Source organism: Anoplophora glabripennis, unplaced genomic scaffold (genome assembly GCF_000390285.2).
Source record: "Anoplophora glabripennis isolate ALB-LARVAE unplaced genomic scaffold, Agla_2.0 scaffold108, whole genome shotgun sequence".
In the NCBI taxonomy this organism is placed as follows: domain Eukaryota; kingdom Metazoa; phylum Arthropoda; class Insecta; order Coleoptera; family Cerambycidae; genus Anoplophora; species Anoplophora glabripennis.
In genome coordinates, this window is record NW_019416209.1 from 896,833 (window position 1) to 916,298 (window position 19,466).

Sequence of the window (19,466 nt, forward strand, 5' to 3'; positions counted from 1 at the left end):
CTCAAAAAATCAGCTCAAAAAAAATTTTTTTAGAGGTCGCTCAAGATTTTTAAAAATTTTCGAAATCGTCAAATATTCAATTTTTTAAATTTTTCTCGTTATTTTATTATTTTCTAGGTTGAAAAGAATTTCGATTCTGAAAATTTCAAATCGATATTTTAATTTCTAAAGGTCACTCATAATTATTTTAACTTTTAAAGTAGTGTAGGTACCTAAAATGTTTTTGAGCGACCTCCAAAAATAAATATCAACGAACTAATAATTATTTTATTGAATTTGAGGAACAAAAGAATAGAAATAAATCACGAGACACTTAAAAAATTTCTCGAGACAAAATTTACTACCGCATCAACTATCTATAATTTTTTAATATTTAAGTGTTAAAAAGTTAAAATAATTATGAGTGACCTTTAGAAATTAAAATATCGATTTGAAATTTTCAGATTCGAAATTTTTTCAACCTAGAAAATGATAAAATAATGAGAAAAAAAAATTAAAAAAAATAATTTTTGACGATTTTGGAAATTTTTTAAAATCTTGAGCGACCTTTAAAAAAATTTTTTTGAGCTGATTTTTTGAGAGGGCTCTTAAAACATGATAAACTAACATATTTTCACAAGAGACTCGAAAAAAATAATCGTTTTTTTTTTTTGGGCCACACTAATATATACAGAGTGACCCATTTGAAAGCGGGCCACCCTCATAACATTTTTATTTATGGAGCGATTTTGACGAAATTTTTTTTGAAATGTAGAGGGGGGAAAAGTGTATTTTGGGGCTAAGCGCCGTCCAGTTCTTTTTTAAACTAAGGCCTACTAGATCACATTCAGAGGCTGAAAAATCCAGAATCCATATTAGCGATTTTTTTAGAAAAAATCTGCGTACGCCACTGGATTTGGCGTCCCCTGAAATGGATCTGTACCAAATTTCATGAAAAAATATTCAACATTAACGATTCTGCGGCTAAATTGCTGTCAAATTGTTTATTATGCATAAAGAAACTTTTTATCTAGTAACCCATGCGATAATAAATCAATCACAACAAATATTTAATAACACGTTTAATAGACATCATTATACCAAAATACAATGAAACAGACAGAAAAATGAACGAGAAATTAACATAAAATTTACAAAAAATACAATAAAATAAAATTAACACACATGAATTAAATTAAATTCTGGAATTTTCAACTAAATCTCCATTTAATTGAATGAATATTTTTGTAAATGTTGCCTCTCCTAGATTTTTTTTATGGGGGTTCATTAAAGAAAAAGTTTACTACACTCGTCCAATGAATGCAGAAGAACTGCGCGAAAGAAGAAGATAGGCATGCGCTGAAATTACAACACATCAATTGTCTAATGTTATGGCACACATTCAAAAACAATACAATAAATGCATTCAATTAAATTAAGATTTAGTTGAAAATTCCAGAATTTAATTTAATCCATGTGTGTTAATTTTATTTTATTGTATTTTTTGTAAATTTTATGTTAATTTATCGCTCATTTTTATGTCTGTTTCATTGTATTTTGGTATAATGATGTCTATTAAACGTGTTATTAAATATTTGTTGTGATTGATTTATTATCGCATGGGTTACTAGATAAAAAGTTTCTTTATGCATAATAAACAATTTGACAGAAATTTAGCTGCAGAATCGTTAATGTTGAATATTTTTTCATGAAATTTGGTACAGATCCATTTCAGGGGACGCCAAATTTTTTCTAAAAAAATCGCTAATATGGATTCTGGATTTTTCAGCCTCTGAATGTTATCTAGTAGGCCTTAGTTTAAAAAAGAACTGGACGGGGCTTGGCCCCAAAATACACTTTTCCCCCCTCTACATTTCAAAAAAAATTTCGTCAAAATCGCTCCATAAATAAAAATGTTATGTGGGTGGCCCGCTTTCAAATGGGTCACTCTGTATACATAAATTTTGTAGTTGTAAGTTTTAAAAAACACTATATTACACCAAAATTTGTAGATTGTAAACAACAGTCCACACCCCAGAAATGATCAAAATCGAATAATACGTATTCGAGTTATTTACAAAATTCAAAAAATTTTCACAAACTTTGAGCCCATCTATCGGCCAAACTAAGCGATTTCGAATTTAAGTGAATTAGCCTAAATCTGCCTATTTTGAGTCCACGAATCTATGGTCTTCCGTTGTACACGTTATTCTGGGACTCCCTGTGTAATAGAACAATGTTTTTTTAAACAATGAAATTATTTTTGTATATTGACTTGTATAAATATTGTTTTTGTTATTGTTTTTCAATCGAGGAAAATAAATTGTAGTTAAATTTGAAACGTGCGTTTTATTTTATATTTCTTTAAACTACACCTGTTTTTGAAATATATTTGGCAAGAAAGACGCAGCTTGTATTTGAAAACAATATTAATCAGCAAATGCAATTAAATTTTTAATTTGGTTGTAGGGATCAGAAATACTAGCAAAACAATTAGCAAATTGATTTTGAGAAAAAGTTAACAAACAAAACAGGGGCAAGTTTATTTAATAATGAGTACAGACATGGAGGGCGTGCCACATGGATTCTTGTTTTTAATTTCGAGATAGGCAACCAGTTATACAAGTATGAGAAACAGAAACTAAAAGTAACAACAAAAGACAATGATCATACATATTTTTATGTAATACGCAAACAGCAGACTTCAAATTTGAGCTATTCGTATTGATATCTCTTTTATTATAAGAGACAGAGATATTATGAACGAAGAAGTGTAAATAAAAACGTCTTATCTTCATTTGTTTTCAATATAATCAAGTTAAGTTATAAATTTCTCACGAACACGATATAGGCTTATTGAAAAGGGGCGTAAAATAGTAAAACAGTAACAATTTGTTTGGATTTCTGTTTTGAATAAAAAAAACATGTTTTTTACTAGTAGGCTTTGAAATGACGTACGGTTGGTGAAACAAAGCAACAAAACAAGTTCGTACGACATTTTTTCGGTGTATTCGTCTTGATTAACCGGCACGTCTGCCATTAAAATCGGGGCAATAAACTATGAAAAGTTTGGCGTTAAATTATAAAGTTTGCGGTCGAATAGCTGAAACTTCAAATTGTCTGCGAACTCCGCGGAACTTCTACTTTTTTTTTCAATCGATGCCAGCAAGCGTAACCGATACACATACTATTTTGATACAGAATTGTGTCTTCTATGAGAAAATATACAATTGTAACTACATTTTTCATGCATTTTCTGTAAAATTTCACATTCGAGAAATATTATTAACAGTTTTAACCATTTAGAATAAAAAAAAATTGATAACATTTCCTTATAAAAAATAATTCCTGTAACAAATCTCGATTTGTGTAACTTGAATTAGCTTTTGTTGAGCCACCTTGTAACCCGCGAAGCGCAGCGCGAACCGTACCGTTATTCGTGCCCCCCTGTAGCTTAGATGAATTAATCTACGGCTTTAGCGGAGTATGAATTGCAGATACTAAGAAGAATCGTTGTATTGTCTGGTACATCTCCTTTTTTATTCCCGTATAATACTTTATACTTAGGATAAGTACAAGTTTGATGGAATTCCCCGAGAGATATTCATCATCCCTCTTTGACAATGCTTCTATATGTGTTTTTGGGGTAAACACGGAGGGCATTATTATTAATAGAGTAGACGCGAGGCCTCATTCCGCTGATATATTTCCTTATATAGGGGGTGTTAAGGGAGAATAAATTGGTTTTGTGTCTGTAGTACCGTCTGAAATGGATCCACGGAAGTTAATAAACATATTTTTGATAAATATTTTTATTTTTCTAAACGGAGCGTCATTTTCTTTCACTTTGCGCTGGGAATAAAACTGAAGATCGCGTGCTATCCACCCCATGCAGTTTTGATCCCTAATTTCAGGAGAATATGTTTTCAGTTTCATTAACTAAAAAATTTATAATGTTTCTAACCCATGCTATGGCGTTTTTAATTCCTTGGGATTAAGTTTAATTTGACAAACTAAGAAAATTTCAATAAGTTATATTTATTGGACTAATTGGTTTGTAATCCCTTGGGAGATTTCTTTCGAAAGGCGTATTATGCATTTATAGTATACAGTACAATATGTGTCAGTAGAGGGAATTTTAGTTACTTTATGCTACATATTGGAAAATATATGTAATTCTTCCTATCGATTGCAAAAATGGGGTAATAATTACATTATTTTTTAATCTCTTCGTTGGTTAAAACACCCTAGGGATTTGTTGTACTTTAATCTCCAAAAACGCATTATATTTCATCTGTACATAGATTTATTTCCTTCAATTGTATCCCGAGACCGATAAGAGCCAGTTTTAATCCGATGGGATTAAATTTAATTAGAGTCCTAAGACGAAATTTAAGTTACGTTAGGTTATAGATTGGAAAATGTAATCATTTTTACTGAATCCCCAAAAATTACTTGTATATGGGGGATTAAAGTACCTTTTAAAGTCTGCTTTGGTTAAAACTTCTCCCTTGGGCTTAGATGCACTTTAATCTTTTACAAAAAATCGCATTATATTGTCTGTACATGAATATATTACTTTAATTTTTCATTCTTGGGCAGATGTGCCAGTTTTAATCCCTTGGGATTGAATTTAATTCGAGTCCTAAGAGGAAATTTAAGTTATTTTAAGTTACAGATTAGAAAATATATTAATTTCTAATGAATCTCCAAAAATTATTTGTATATAGGGGATTAAAGTACCTTTGAAACTCTGCGTTGGTTAAAAATTCTCCCTTGGGTTTAGATGCACTTTAATATTTTACAAAAAATCGCGTTATATTGTCTGTACATGAATATATTACTTAAATTTTTCATTCTTGGGTAGTTGTGAAAGTTTTAATCCCTTGGGATTAAATTTAATTCCAGTCCTAAGAGAAAATATAAGTTATTTCAGATTACAGAATGGAAAATATAATCATTTCTATGAAATCCACAAAAATAGCTTCTATAGATGGGATTAAATGACCTCTTAAACCCTCAGTTTGTTAAATTTCACCCTTGGGTTTGGATGCACTTTAATCTCTAAAAAAAGCATTATGTTGAATATGTACAGTACTGCTTTAAGTTTTTATTCTTAGTTCGTTAAGCGCCAGTTTTGAATTGAATATTGAATACAAAAAATAGAATATATGCTTAGGATTGAACTGCCTTTTAAGACATTCATTAATTATAATTCTATCCTAGGGATTAGGAACACTTTAATTTCATACCAAAAAAAAAACGCGTTACGCCTACATAAATATATTATTTTAATTTTTTATATGTACAGTTAAGTGCTATTTTTAATTTCTTGGGGTTAAATTTAATTCTAATATCTCCAAAAAATTGAATCTATCTCAGACTGGATATTAGAAGATATGGAGAACCAAAAGCTTATTAATGCAAATTAGTGGTTAAATTGCTCAATTTTAATCCCCACCCTTGCATTGTAAAGTGTTAGTTTTAATCCATAAGGATTAAAGAAATTGATACAGGATTGAAATGACTTTAATCCCTTGGGAGATTACTCTCGAAAGATGCACTTTAACTTCTTACTAAATAAAACATTATACTGTACCACAAATTCATTTGTCACCTTTGGGGTGCAAAATGCAAGTTATAATCGTTTGGGATTAATTTTAATTTAAATCCCAAGAGGATATTTCAGTCGTTTTATGAGAGAAACATACTGAAAAGTATGATCTATGTACCTACTATGGTACTACGGTGCTTTTTAATCCCCTGGAACATTGTTGTTTCAATCTGTACCTTCGTGCTGTAATGCTGCACGGTGCCAATTTTAAACCCTATGGATTAATGCGTTTTAATTTCATGCAAAAACAAACGCGTTACGCCTACATAAATATATTATTTTCAATTTTTATACTTGTGCAGTTAAGTGCTATTTTTAATCCCTTGGGATTAAATTTAATTTTAATATCTCTAGAAAATTGCGTTTATCTCGAGCTAGATATTAGAAGATATGGAGAACCAAATGCTTATTAATGCAAATTATAGGTTTAATTGGTCAACTTTGATCCTTACCCTTACGTTGTAAAGTACTAGTTTTAATACATAAGGATTAAATAAATTGATACAGGATTGGAATGACTTTAATCTCTTCGGAAATTATTCTCGAAAGATGCACTTTAACCTATTACTAAATAAAATCTTATTTTGTACCACAAATTTCCACCATTGGGATGTAAAGTGCCAGTTTTAATCGTTTGGGATTAATTTTAATTTAAGTCCTAAGAGGATATTTCAGTCGTTTTATGATAGATGCATATTGAAAAATATAATCTATGTACCTACTATGGTACTACGGTGTTTTTTAATTCGTCCTGAAATGCTGCACGGTGCCAATTTTAAACCCTATGGATTAATGCGTTTTAATTTCATGCAAAAACAAACGCGTTACGCCTACATAAATATATTATTTTCAATTTTTATACTTGTGCAGCTAAGTGCTATTTTTAATCCCTTGGGATTAAATTTAATTTTTATATTTCCAGAAAATTGCGTCTATCTCAGGCAAGACATTAGAAGATATGGAGAACCAAAAGCTTATTAATGCAAATTAGTGGTTTAATTGGTCAACTTTGATCCCCAACCACGTCTTGTAAAGTGCTACTTTTAATCCCCAAGGATTAAATAAAGTGATACAGGATTGAATTGATTTTAATCCCTTGGTAGATTACTCTCTTTAATCTCTTAACTAAATAAAAAATATTTGGTACCTTTGGGGTGCAAAGTGCCAGTTTTAATCGTTTGGGATTAATTTTAATTTAAGTCCCAAGAGGATACACATACTGAAAAATATAATATATGTACCTACTATGGTACTACGGTGATTTTTAATCCCTTGGGATATTGTTTTAATCTTTACCTTCGTGCTGTAATGGTGCACAGTGCCAGTTTTAAACCCTATAGATTAAATTGAATTTAATTGGGAAATGTAGCTTGACCAAAGTGCTTTTTAATCCCTTGGGTGGTTACTATTAAAATATGCACTTTGAGGGCTAGGTATATTGTGTATATTATAACCTAGAAACTTATAGTTTTTTATGTTGACTGTCCGAGTAATCGTAACTGACTACTTGGGGGCGTCCAAAAGCCATAACGATGAATGCAGAAAATCTCTAAATCGTCGGAATTGAAAAATCCTCTTAGAATATGTAACATTCGAGCTCTCCGTGCCGCCTTAGCCTCCGAAATAATGGATGGTAGTCACCATTCAAGATCCTTTGGCACGGTTCCTTGTGCACTATTGATTTTTATATTTATTGCAATCATTAATTACAGTTATTGATCATTAAAAACCGAGTAATCTGGAGGATGTAATAATTCTGCCGGGCGGAACGGGATGCTCATTGCGATCCTTCTATTTAACGGAATTAAAATTTTCGATGAGGCGATATATTGTCGCTTGGAGATTTTGTTATTTTCAGCGTATGGCGGTGTTTGGGTACAGGGTGACCATAATGCGTTAATAAAATCGATTTTCATTAACTTGTCCCCTAAAGAATGAAGATATATTCTGACAAAATTAATTTTATCTGCTCCCTTACTATGGTAAATATTGAATTAATACATTGTTTTTAAAGAGGTAACTGAATTTTACCGTAGAAGTAGAAGTTGCTATGGACAACGGGAGGTAAGTGAGGTAACTTACCTCCCTAGGGAAAAAAGCGTTTTCGAGTTATAAATGCATATTTTATGAACAAATAAATAGAAATATTTGATGAACATTACATTTTATTAATTATTATGAATGAATATTTATAGTAGTTGTATAGTTATTACATTTAGTAACATTTATAAAATCTGGATAATTATTTACTGATTGTTACATTTGACCACCCCATTTCAATCACCGGAGGCTCAACCTGGAGTTGAAGTGTCATTGTAAAAAATCCTGTTGGCTATTTCATTTTTGTTACTTAAACTGTCAGCAACATAACTTTCTCCAATTGTGGCTGATTTCCATCCACCACGTCTCTTGATTGCTAATACATCAACTCCTGTATTAGCCAGTAACGTTGCCGATGTTCTTCGGCCTGTATATGTTTCAGGATATTCTAGTACACCAGTATTTTTGATCTGGCACCATTCTTTGAAATTTCTATATGCTCGTTCGTAGCGCACTTTCGACTTCTCGGGCAATAAAAATTCGCAGGCAGCATTTGCTGCACTTTCTAAATGAAAATCACTCATCTAGAAGTAATAAATAAATTGGAACTTTTATGTAGCTTTTTTTATAAACACCTTAGAAAGGACAAAATCCAAACAACCAAGGCGACTTTGCAAGATTTCGAATAATGTCAAAATGAATTGATTAAGAAATGTCAAAAAATAAAACCTAATATTTATTTCATGAACCAAAAAGATCTGCGGGAGCAGATAAAATGTTATACACCACATCCTGAATTTTTGGGTGATTTTCAAAAGGCTGTAATTTCGCGAAAAATGATCGTGGAGCTATAAAAAGAAAATGGAATTGAAGTTGAAGCTTCTAGTTTCAGGATATGAGACCCAAAATTTTTATCTGTGACCACCTTTAAGAAATCATAAGAAATCGAGCGAAAATTTTTTTTCAAAATTTTTGCTTCGCTTTCGAAAAGTCCACGGGCTTCAATAATTTTTTTTTGACAATCCGACCTGTCAGCCCTTTTAGCTTGATGCGTCATCTTTAATTTGAGCTATTCGAGAGCTTTCTATGATGATCTAACGCTATTGTCGTTCAAAGAAAACATGACCTTTTTAGTTTTAATAATTAATTATGTTATTCTTATCGTTTTCTGATTAAAAAAAATTTTTCATGCAAGAAACTTGATTCTAAAAAGATAAGAAGAGATTTCTGCTAACTTGAGATAATAATTTACAAATCATGAATAGACTAAGGACATTTTCGTTTTTTTTTAAACTCAAAGTATCCCAAGAAAACCCTCAAGAGTTCAAACCGCTTTGATTTTTCTTTCATAGTGAACCAAATGATTAAAATTGTCACTTTTGCTAAAAATTATAGCATACATTTTGCATCTTTTATTCATTTTTTGAATGGAAAATGTATTTTTTCGCAAAATTCGCATTTTTTATAATCAAAAAAGATTTTTTGTTAGTTTTGAAACAAAAACTGATTTTTTTTCTATTTAAAACTCGTTGAAACGATTAATTTTGTGGGCTATATGTTCAACAGTACCTAGTACACACCTAGTAACAAGTAATTACCCAAAATAACGCTAAAAGTGTCTGAATATAGCTCATACAAATACACTTTGGGGATTTTTTGAATTAGCTTGTATTAGATTAATACCTTCACAACAGTGGAGTAAAAAAAAACAATTGATACCAATGATTTATGCCAAATTACTTTTTAAAATACACCTGTATTTTGTTGGTTAGCACAAAATTATAGTTAAAATTTACCCTAATTTTGACGGACGAAAAAAATTTTCCTTTCAATATCCAGAAGGAAAGGAACGACGGTATTGACCGCTCGTGTACGGCCAGCTTAAGCAAGAACACTTAAACGTTTCCCGTTCGTACGCTGAAAAATAGACATAGTCTAGAAAAGGAATTAAAGCAGGGGATTTACGAGACCTCTCTGGTTTATTATCACGTCTAGGACTGGGCATATTATGCGACAGTAAAGTTAAAATCAATTTTTCTCGTCGTGGTAATAGCCGGGTCCCTATTGTAATTTTATACGCCGAAAGACTAGGGTTGATTGTGGAAGTCAGTGGGGTACGACGGGCTGTTACTTGTCGTGCATAGTTTTCGAGATGACTGGCCAATTTGTCGACGGGATTCTCGAAGACCGAGATCATCGTTGCAAACTTTTATGTATATTTTTTTATATATTTATATTTTGTTTTGTTCTGTGATCTGGATTGGGCGAGAAGGTGTAACAAAAAAACATTTCGACGACGTTTCGTTTTTATTACATCTTCAGGACCCAAAAAACATTTTTTTTTCATATAAAATACAATAAAATGTTAAATAAGTTACTTGCACAGTTTTTGATACAGATCTCTTCACTGATGGAGCTGAGTGACCGCAAAAAACCTGTGATTTTCGCCCGTTTTTTCACAATTCGCAGATAATTAAAAAAAATACATAAAAATATGTTTTTGGTCGCAAATTACTTGTCGTAAAAAACTGAAATGAGCATAGCTTTTAGTATTTTGAAAATTTAAAAAATCACCCCTACTTAGGGGTTGAAGAAATGCCAAAAATGAAGAATTTGAATATTACTATTAATTTATATAAAAAAAATTTTTCATATAAAATACAATAAAATGTTAAATAAGTTATTTGCACAGTTTTTGATACAGATTTCGTTCACTGACGGAGCTGAGTGACCGCAAAAAACCTGTGATTTTCGACCGTTTTTTCACAATTCGCAGAGAATTAAAAAAAATACATAAAAATATGTTTTTGGTCGCAAATTACTTGTCGTCAAAAAACTGAAATGAGTATAGCTTTTAGTATTTTGAAAATTTGAATAATCACTGCTACTTAGGGATTGAAGAAATGCCAAAAATGAAGAATTTGAATATTAGCAATTGATATAAAAACTATTAGCATGTGAATTAACTTAATATATTATTTTTTGGAATTTTTACAATTATTTCCGATATTCTCTATTTTTGGGGATGATTCCACCCACTGAGCGCGCTTAAGGGTGGATTTTCTAATTCAACATGCTTATTTCAGTCATGAGAATAAATATTTCTTTGTATCAATAATCATTCTAAAGAAAAATTCACATGCTAATAGTTTTTATATTTATTGGAATATTCAATTCTTCATTTTGGGCGTTTTTTCAACCCCTAAATAGGAGTGATATTTGAACATTTTAAAAAAACTAAAAGCTATGCTCATCTTTTTTACGACGAGTAATTTGAGATCAAAAACATATTTTTATCTATTTTCTTTAGTTCTCTGCGAATTGTGAAAAAACGGGCGATTTTTGCACTCACTCTTTATCAAGAGAACCGATAATTATCTTTATAACTACATATGGTCATAAGAAAATTCATATGAATTAGTCAAAGTTCATCATCAACAACAGTTTTTCTGACTGTGTGGATTGGAATTTTTGGAGATCACTTAATTGGGCTACAGTTTCCGCTACCTAGATTGAATGGAGATAAGCACTTGCAGGACTTCTTGAAGATGTACCTCTAGGTGTTAGAGCTCAGGTTTAGTGTATGCATACACAATTTAGTGTAAGAGTACGACAATATCTAAACGAAGCTTATTTTAATCATTGGATAAGCTGTGGCTGGCCTAAGGTTTGGCCTTCTCGAACACCCGATTTAAATCCTATAGATATTCGTGTGGGGACATTTAAAAACTTATAATATGTACAAGACACTTGTGCAAGATATTCAACAATTAAGGAACAACGTACGGATTTCCAACATTTGTACTCAGCAAAAAAATAAAGCAGCAAAAAATTTTTTTAGGTTTTTGAAACTGTAACTTCGTGAATAATGGTCGTATCGAGAAAAAAAATAAGCATCTTGAAGCTTGAAGATTCTAGTTTTTAAATCTTGAAATTAAAAATTTTTTTGAGCATCAAAAAAAATAATGCAAGGCAAAAATTTTACAATTTTTTTTTAAACTGCATAATATGGGCTCAGAAATAATTTTTTTTTGGTTTAATCAATGCCAGGGTCATTTAAACTGATTCATCAGCGTCAATTCTTTTTGTACGATTAATTCTCATTGAGATATGAGCTGAGTGAAATCACCTTTTTTTTTTTTGATAATTGATATCTCGTGAACTACTGATCGTACAGCGAACGGAAGGTGGGTTTTAGAAAGCTGAATCACTCGTCTGTAAGGGCCTTTTGGTATTTTTGAGAAAAAAAATATACTCAGCATTGATATGAAATGCGACTTTTTCTGCTGTTTTAGAAAATCAACGACTACCTGAATCGACAGTTTTAAAAAATATTAAAGCAGCAGGTTTATTGCTCATTAAACATCAATTAATAATTAAGATGGAACAAATTTTTTTTCGTTATTTTTCTCATCAAATATCGAAAATAAAAAATTCAAAATTTTCTAAAAAAAATTCAATTTTGAAAAATAAAATTAAAATTTTAAAAATGTTTAAATTTGTTTCCGTTATCTTTTTTCCAATTTTACATTGAATATTTCAAATGTCGAGAAAAAAACGTTTTTTTTTGAAATTTAATTTTTTTTTTAAATTGTTAAGGACGGGATTTTGTACAAAAAATATCGCCCAGCGTGTCACGAAACGCTTCAAGGTGTGTTGTTTAATAATTTACGCTGGACCGATATTTTAACAGGCCTCACGCCCGATTGTTCAGGAACGGCTCCAATTTGTGTACATACAGTCAGGAAAGAGAGTAAAGATTTTATTAATCATTAATAGTTTATCGAGGACCATAATAATTTTTTTATTAAGTAGGCAATAATTTTTAGTTAATAAGCTTAAACAATCTTAGAATTACCATTCCTTTATTATAAAAGCAGATATAATTTTTAAAATTCCATGTAGTTTCTTCTTCAAAAGCTTAAAAAACGTATAACAGGAATAGTCAACAGTCTAATGTTTATATTTTCACGTTAACAATCCGATACGTAAATTACCTGCTATTTTCAGTAAAAATGATATAACTTGAATTATTTTTTTACTTTGGTGAGTCGTATTAATTTAAAAAACACTGCCTAATTACTAAAATATATAGAAACTTGCTACTAATTACGTTTGGAGTATAATATGTATAGTAGTGTAACGATTTTTTTTCGTGTCTCTTGTGAAAATATGTTAGTTGTACATATGTTATAATGTTTTAAGAGCCCTCTCAAAAAATCAACTCTAAAAAATTTTTTTTAAAGGTCGCTCAAAATTTTTAAAAATTTCCAAAATCGTCAAAAATTGATTTCTTTTTTGTTTATTTTTTTCCCGTTGTTTTATCATTTTGTAGGTTGAAAAAAATCTCGATTCTGAAAATTTCAAATCGAAATTTTAATTTCTAAAAGTCATTCATAATTATTTTAATTTTCAAAGTTGAGCGACCTCTAAAAAATAAAAAATTTCAAAAAAATTAAAAATTTATAAATATTTGATACTCAACAGTGCGGTAGTAAATTTTGATTCAAAACATTTATTAAGTGTTTCGTGATTTATTTCTATTATTTTGTTGATCAAATTCAATGAAAAAAAAATTGTTAGTTCGTTGAAATTTATTTTTTAGAGGTCGCTTGAAAACATAGGTATCTACACTAATTTGAAAATTAAAATAATTATGAGTGACCTTTAGGAATTAAAATATCGATTTGAAATTTTCAGAATCGAGATTTTTTCAACCTAGAAGATGATAAAATAACGGGAAAAAAAATTAAACAAAAAAAAATTTTAATTTTTACTGACTATAAGTCGCACTATCGTCTTTAGTACTGTGAAGGTCATTTGTCTCGAAAGCTCTTTTTTTTATTTTTAAGCAAAACAAAAGGGGATGCTATCTCCGTAAACAACAATCTGAAAAAATTTGTTAAAATGATACAGTTATAAAGCTATACTATATACTCTGCATCGGACCGTTAACGTAATTGACCATTCCGATACTGTTTTTAAGAATATCATATTTATAACTGTATTATTTTAACATATTTTTTCAAATTGTTGTTTACAGTTATTTGCTACCTATGTCAGTTTTTTCTTTTTTTTAAAGAATGCCATATTTACGGAGTAGCACTCCCTTCTGTTTTACTTAAAAATAAAAAAAGAAGACCTTTTGAGACAAATGACCTTTACAGTATTGAAGACAATAGTTCGACTTATCGTCAGTAAAAATTGGATTTTTTTTTATCAGTTAACAAAAAAATTACGACGAGTTAAAGTGAGAGGTATCAATAATTTTATATGCAGAAAACCGTGATTTTTTCAACATTTTCATTAATAACTAAAAAATGGGATAACGAAACCAACTGAAATTTTAGCACACTATAGAGTAATAGTGAGGCTATGTATGGTCGAAACTTCAAATTTTTTGCCCCTACGTTTTCTTAATATCGGTTTCCAAACTCAGAGGTCTATTTCATTTATTTCGATAGTAAGTGACTAAAAATAAGCAAAAGTTGATTATCAAGACAATATGAAATTAACATCGTGTTAGTTATATTCATATTCTAGAATCTATTACTTTTTTGGTCGTAACTTTTTTCATTAAATATCCAGTGGTTTCCTTCTTACCGGTAAGTAGCTTGAAGATTTGTAGATTTGTAGATTGAAGAAGAAATCTATCTGAGCCAGGCTAATTTTTAAGCTGTAAATTTATTTAAACATAAATAACGATTTTATGTAGGACACCCTGTACGTAAAATTTAATCTTTATTCTTAATAAAGAAAAATTAGTACATATTATTGGTTTTTTATGCGTTATATTTTCGTACTACTTAAGCTTTACAAAATCTTATTACTTAGGTACTTTTAAAGAATTACCCATATTTATATATCAAAGATAATATTAGACCATTATGCTTTATTTTACCACGCATTTTAAACTAAACCAACTCTGTGTTTTCACTTTCATTTTCAAGGGTAGCGACACCTGTGACAGAGTATACAAACTAATTATACTTAGAATATCTTAGAATCCCTAAAATTCTGGTTTACATATATAATAAACATGGAGTCGTGTGTAAAATGTTGTCATTTTGCTTGAGGACACAAATTATAGAATTGTTAATAAATATTAATCTGAAAATTAAATACAAATGATCCTAGGTGTCCGTTTTAGTGAGTGAAGTAGTTTGGTTATTGTGCCTGACCTAGTTCCGTCGAAAATGCAATATATTGACAGACTAACAGTATGGTTAAAATTGAGGTACTTTGGCATTTATTTAAATTATTCTTCTGTTCTCATAAGCATTGAAATTTATCTCACTCACTAGCGGGAACCATTGCGAATACATTGATATATAATAATATTCAATTATGTTAGTTTCTTCGATGATTTGTGTCCCCGTCTGAAGCTCTGTTACACGGTAAAAATGTACATACTAAATCGCCCCCTTAAATATTTTAGACAAGTGCGAAAAAAATATTAAAAAAGGGAAAATAAATTCTTTTAAATTGAAACTCTAAATGATACTTTCTATATATAACCATAACATAACTCTTCTGTTCTGTATATTCCACTGTCCAAAAATGGATACAGAAGTACGTTTAGACGAACACAAATACCCTGTTTTCCATATAAAGACCAAATTCGTTGCTCCTTCGCCTACGTATCATAAACTTGATTTTGGTCGTTACTTCATAATTTTCCAGCATCTTACCGAATCGCGAATGTATGACGCAACTGGGTCACGGCCCTCTAGAAGGCTAGCATTTAGAGCCAAATTATTAACATAGTCTTGTTTCCATGCATCGGAACTGAGTTATACGGAAAATTTTTACCTGGCATACAAAACAGGTCGAAGTCTGGCTGCTCGAAGTTTTTATAAAACCTTCCCGTGCGGTCTGAAGTTGATCTTCTGGAAATAACACGTTTATTTGCTTCGCTGTAAATGTAATCATTCTATTTTATAATATCGCCCCAAAAATTAAAAAACGAAAACGCAAAAATACCCCGTACTTTTACCGAACACTGAAATAATTTACCCCGTTGCCCTTCGTAAGCATTTGGAACATGATCGGATTCTGCTTAAATTTAAACTGAAACTTAAAATGATTTAATTTTGGTCTATAATTTTTTATTATCCTACTACTTCGATTTTAATTTTGAAAATTTGGGCCATATTGTTTTCGGGCATGCCATTCTCAACTAACATAATGGCGTCCACCTAACGCTTCCGGTTATACCGAAAGATGATCTTCGTTATTTTAAATGGAACACCCTGTATATTATTGCAATTTTGGATTCTACGTCAATTTTTAGGTGAACTTTCATGAAGGTTTCCTATTCTTAAAGTTAACCGATTTTAATATTTTTAATTTTCAAAAAAATTAAAAAGCATTGCCTAATTCAAAAAGATGTGTATTTTACAATAATAAAGTTAGAGCAATAAAATTTATAGGGGACATAACTAAAACTCTAAGCTTCCCTGCTATAACTTCAAAATGGCTTAATTTCATACAGAGTGGTAAAAATTTTATGCCCAATTTAATCAACTTTAAATCATCTTAACTTATTTTTTTTAATGGAACACCTTGTATATTTTTGCGAAACCTGATGAACAATTTTGTTCTCTTTCGAATGGTATAATAGTTCCCTATACCTATCTCTTCTAGTTTTTAAGGTATTTACTGTTTTTCGTGCAGTCAACGGATATCGCAAATTTCTTGCGAGGATGGCTGTGAAATTTTTAGTGGAACTTCAAAACAAGCACCTAATCTGTCACCAGTTTATTGTTGTCAATTTAACACATACAGTGAATGTTTATTTGAGTATTATTTATTGTTAAAGAATAGAAAACATTCCATTTTACATTTACATTTACTCAAATTTATTTTATTATTACATTTATTCAAATGCAGAAATTCTAAATTTATTATTTATTCATAGATTTCGGGAATATGTCTAATGTCTCGTCGCAGTGGGACACTCTGTATGTTAGACAGTATTCGAATCTAGAATTAATTTAGGACAAATCGAAATGATTTGATTTAAACTAATGTTATTCCCAGTGTACATTTAAATGTAGATTATATTCTTTTCTGGCAGTTACACGAAATTAACAACATTGGCGTAATATCCAAAAAAAAGACGCAACGATGTAGAGACGACGGAAAGTTTTAAATTTTGGTGCTTCCGATGGACAATTCCATGAAGTAAAGGAATAATTTTTGTAAAACTGCCAACACATAAAACGCTGCCCATCAATCAGCAACTTCAAGCTTTACAGCTCAAATTTCGTAAGATTAGTATTATTATGAGTATGATGGACATGACTGAGAACTTCCTATACGTTCCTGGGTATGAAATGTAGCAAATTGTTGCAAGTTTTTCCAAACACGCCGTAAATCCTTACGACGACGGACGTAAAAAAATCTCTAGACTCCTTAATTAGACTACGCCATCGTCAGGATGATTGGAAAGTTTATATATGTGTGATGCAGCGAATGTAGTAAAATGTAGCAACTTGTTCGACGGCGACTATGGATTTTTATGGAGTCTCGCTAAAAAAGGCGGAAACAGCTTTTATCTAGCTGTAAAATAGTCGGATGTATCTGGAATTATAATCGCTCGACCTTTGTTGACGCAACAACAATAATTTCTTATTTCCTTATTCATCTTTTTAATTCGAAAGAAAACCTGCTGGTTTATTGAATACGAGTATATTTGATTATGTAATTTTCCTGTTTCGTATTGAAATTACATTTATCGAAAAAATATACACTTTACTTGGATTACAATTACATGTAAAATTACCTAAATGTTGTTTAATAACAATGGTCCACAAGGTTTCAGTAGCATGAACAAAACTGGTATTTTTGTATTCTCCCCTATTTTAAAATACAGGGTGATTCACAAATGGTGACCAAAAATGAATTCTTTGGTGAATTTTAAGGGCAGTCTTTCCTATAAAGTTTTTATCTAGAACTCTTCGTTAAAAAGATATAGGGTGTTAAATTTCAAAAAATATTTTTAATTTTTTTAAATAACTTAAAAACTAGTAAGTGAAATAATTTGAAATTGGGCACATGTATTTATGTAAACATTATCCAAAACCTGAGGGCTTTTCCTAAAATTTTCATGCTCCAATGGCGGAGATACGGGGTATCGGTGGCATATTTTTCTGAATATAATAGTACGCCACTGCTTTACGGTAACAACCATTATATTTTCGGATTCGTCTTTCAATTTTCTACAAATTTCTATTCTCTCATGTTTTTGGGAACAGGGAAATGCTTTTTTAGTGGGTGTAAACGGACTTGATTTGTCCATCCTGAGAAACGTCATAGCATAAGCGTAGACGAGGGGTCTAATTCCATGGCTATAATAAATTTATAAATTAAAAAAACACAACTGGGACGTTTTAAAATGATGTAATAATTAAAATGGATCAAAGTGCGGGTTATAGCAAACCGTAAAAAAATATTAGATGTTATGTTTTATTACCTTTTCTCAATATTTTCTATATTTTGTTGCCTTTTACGCAGACACGCCAATGGATTTTCGTTCCCGGCACGTTTCATCCCCCTTACCAACCCATAAGCTAGCGATGAGTCACTCTCTATAATTTCGACCGCGGAGTATAGATAAAAACTTTATAGGAAGACCTCCTTAAAATTCACCAAACAATGCGAGGTTTAATTTTTGATCACCGTTTGTGAACCATCCTGTATATTTATAATAAGACCTCCAACTACGTCTTATTTTTGAGTACCTCTAACGCTTCCCATAATTATCATTAATGATATGAAAATTCACAAATATAAATTTCAAAAATTTTCTCCTCCCTAGATTTAAGGAAATTTTGAAAAATGTGGCAACACCGTCTTGAGTGCTAGTTGCACAGTCCCTCTGGAGATTAAAATAATCTCAGGCCGATAAAATTTTAACCCAACAATCTCAGGCCAACAACACGAATGTAGTTTTGAGCTCCACATTTATCAATTGGCTCTGGTTTTCGAGATATCCTAACTTACAAGTGCCAAAATGGCGATTTTTTTGACGTATCTGAGGTTATGTTACATAGAAAGGTAATTTATTTTGCTGAAACAGTTAATGGGATCTTAAAGTACTATGCTTAATCTTTAAAACGCACTTGGATGTATCCCGATATCATTTTTCGTCTTTAAGAAATCGCATGTTGAAATTTACTAGTTTGACTTATTTCTCGATTTTTGAATACACTCACAACACAGCACCACAAACCTTGTGGGTTTATGGGTTAAGGGTTTTTGGGCTTAGGGTTAAAGATTTCGGGATTGAGCGTATTAGCCACTTTTGCGTGTAAATGTATTTCCAGATTGATGTAATGCGTAAAATATCGGCGCTATTCCTGTTACATTATGAGACATCCATCAATAAGTTTTAATATAAGCCTACTTTGAGAAAAGTCACTTATTTTCTTCACCGTAATATTGTAAGAGTTCAATGAAAAGCCTTTTTTCTCGAAAACCGTCCACGTTAGGAAGTTCTAACAAGAGTACATTATTTTTAGAAAATAAAATTGTACATTAGAAATTGGAGCCCGAATGATAAAAAACCTAACCTCAAAAAATTAGAACCTAAAATGTAATACGAATGTAGCATAACTAGCGCCCTCTATAAAATATATACAAAAAATAATTAGACCAGCGTATTTGACGTCGTTAAAAACCCCGGAATACCATAAAAATATTTCGCACCGTTTGGAAATTTTTGTAAAGATTCTATTTAAAAAATTTTATTTTGTCGCTCTGTATCTCGAAAACAAGAGGAGATACGACATATAGTTCATAAGACAAAAAATTCTTATTTTTTGTCGTA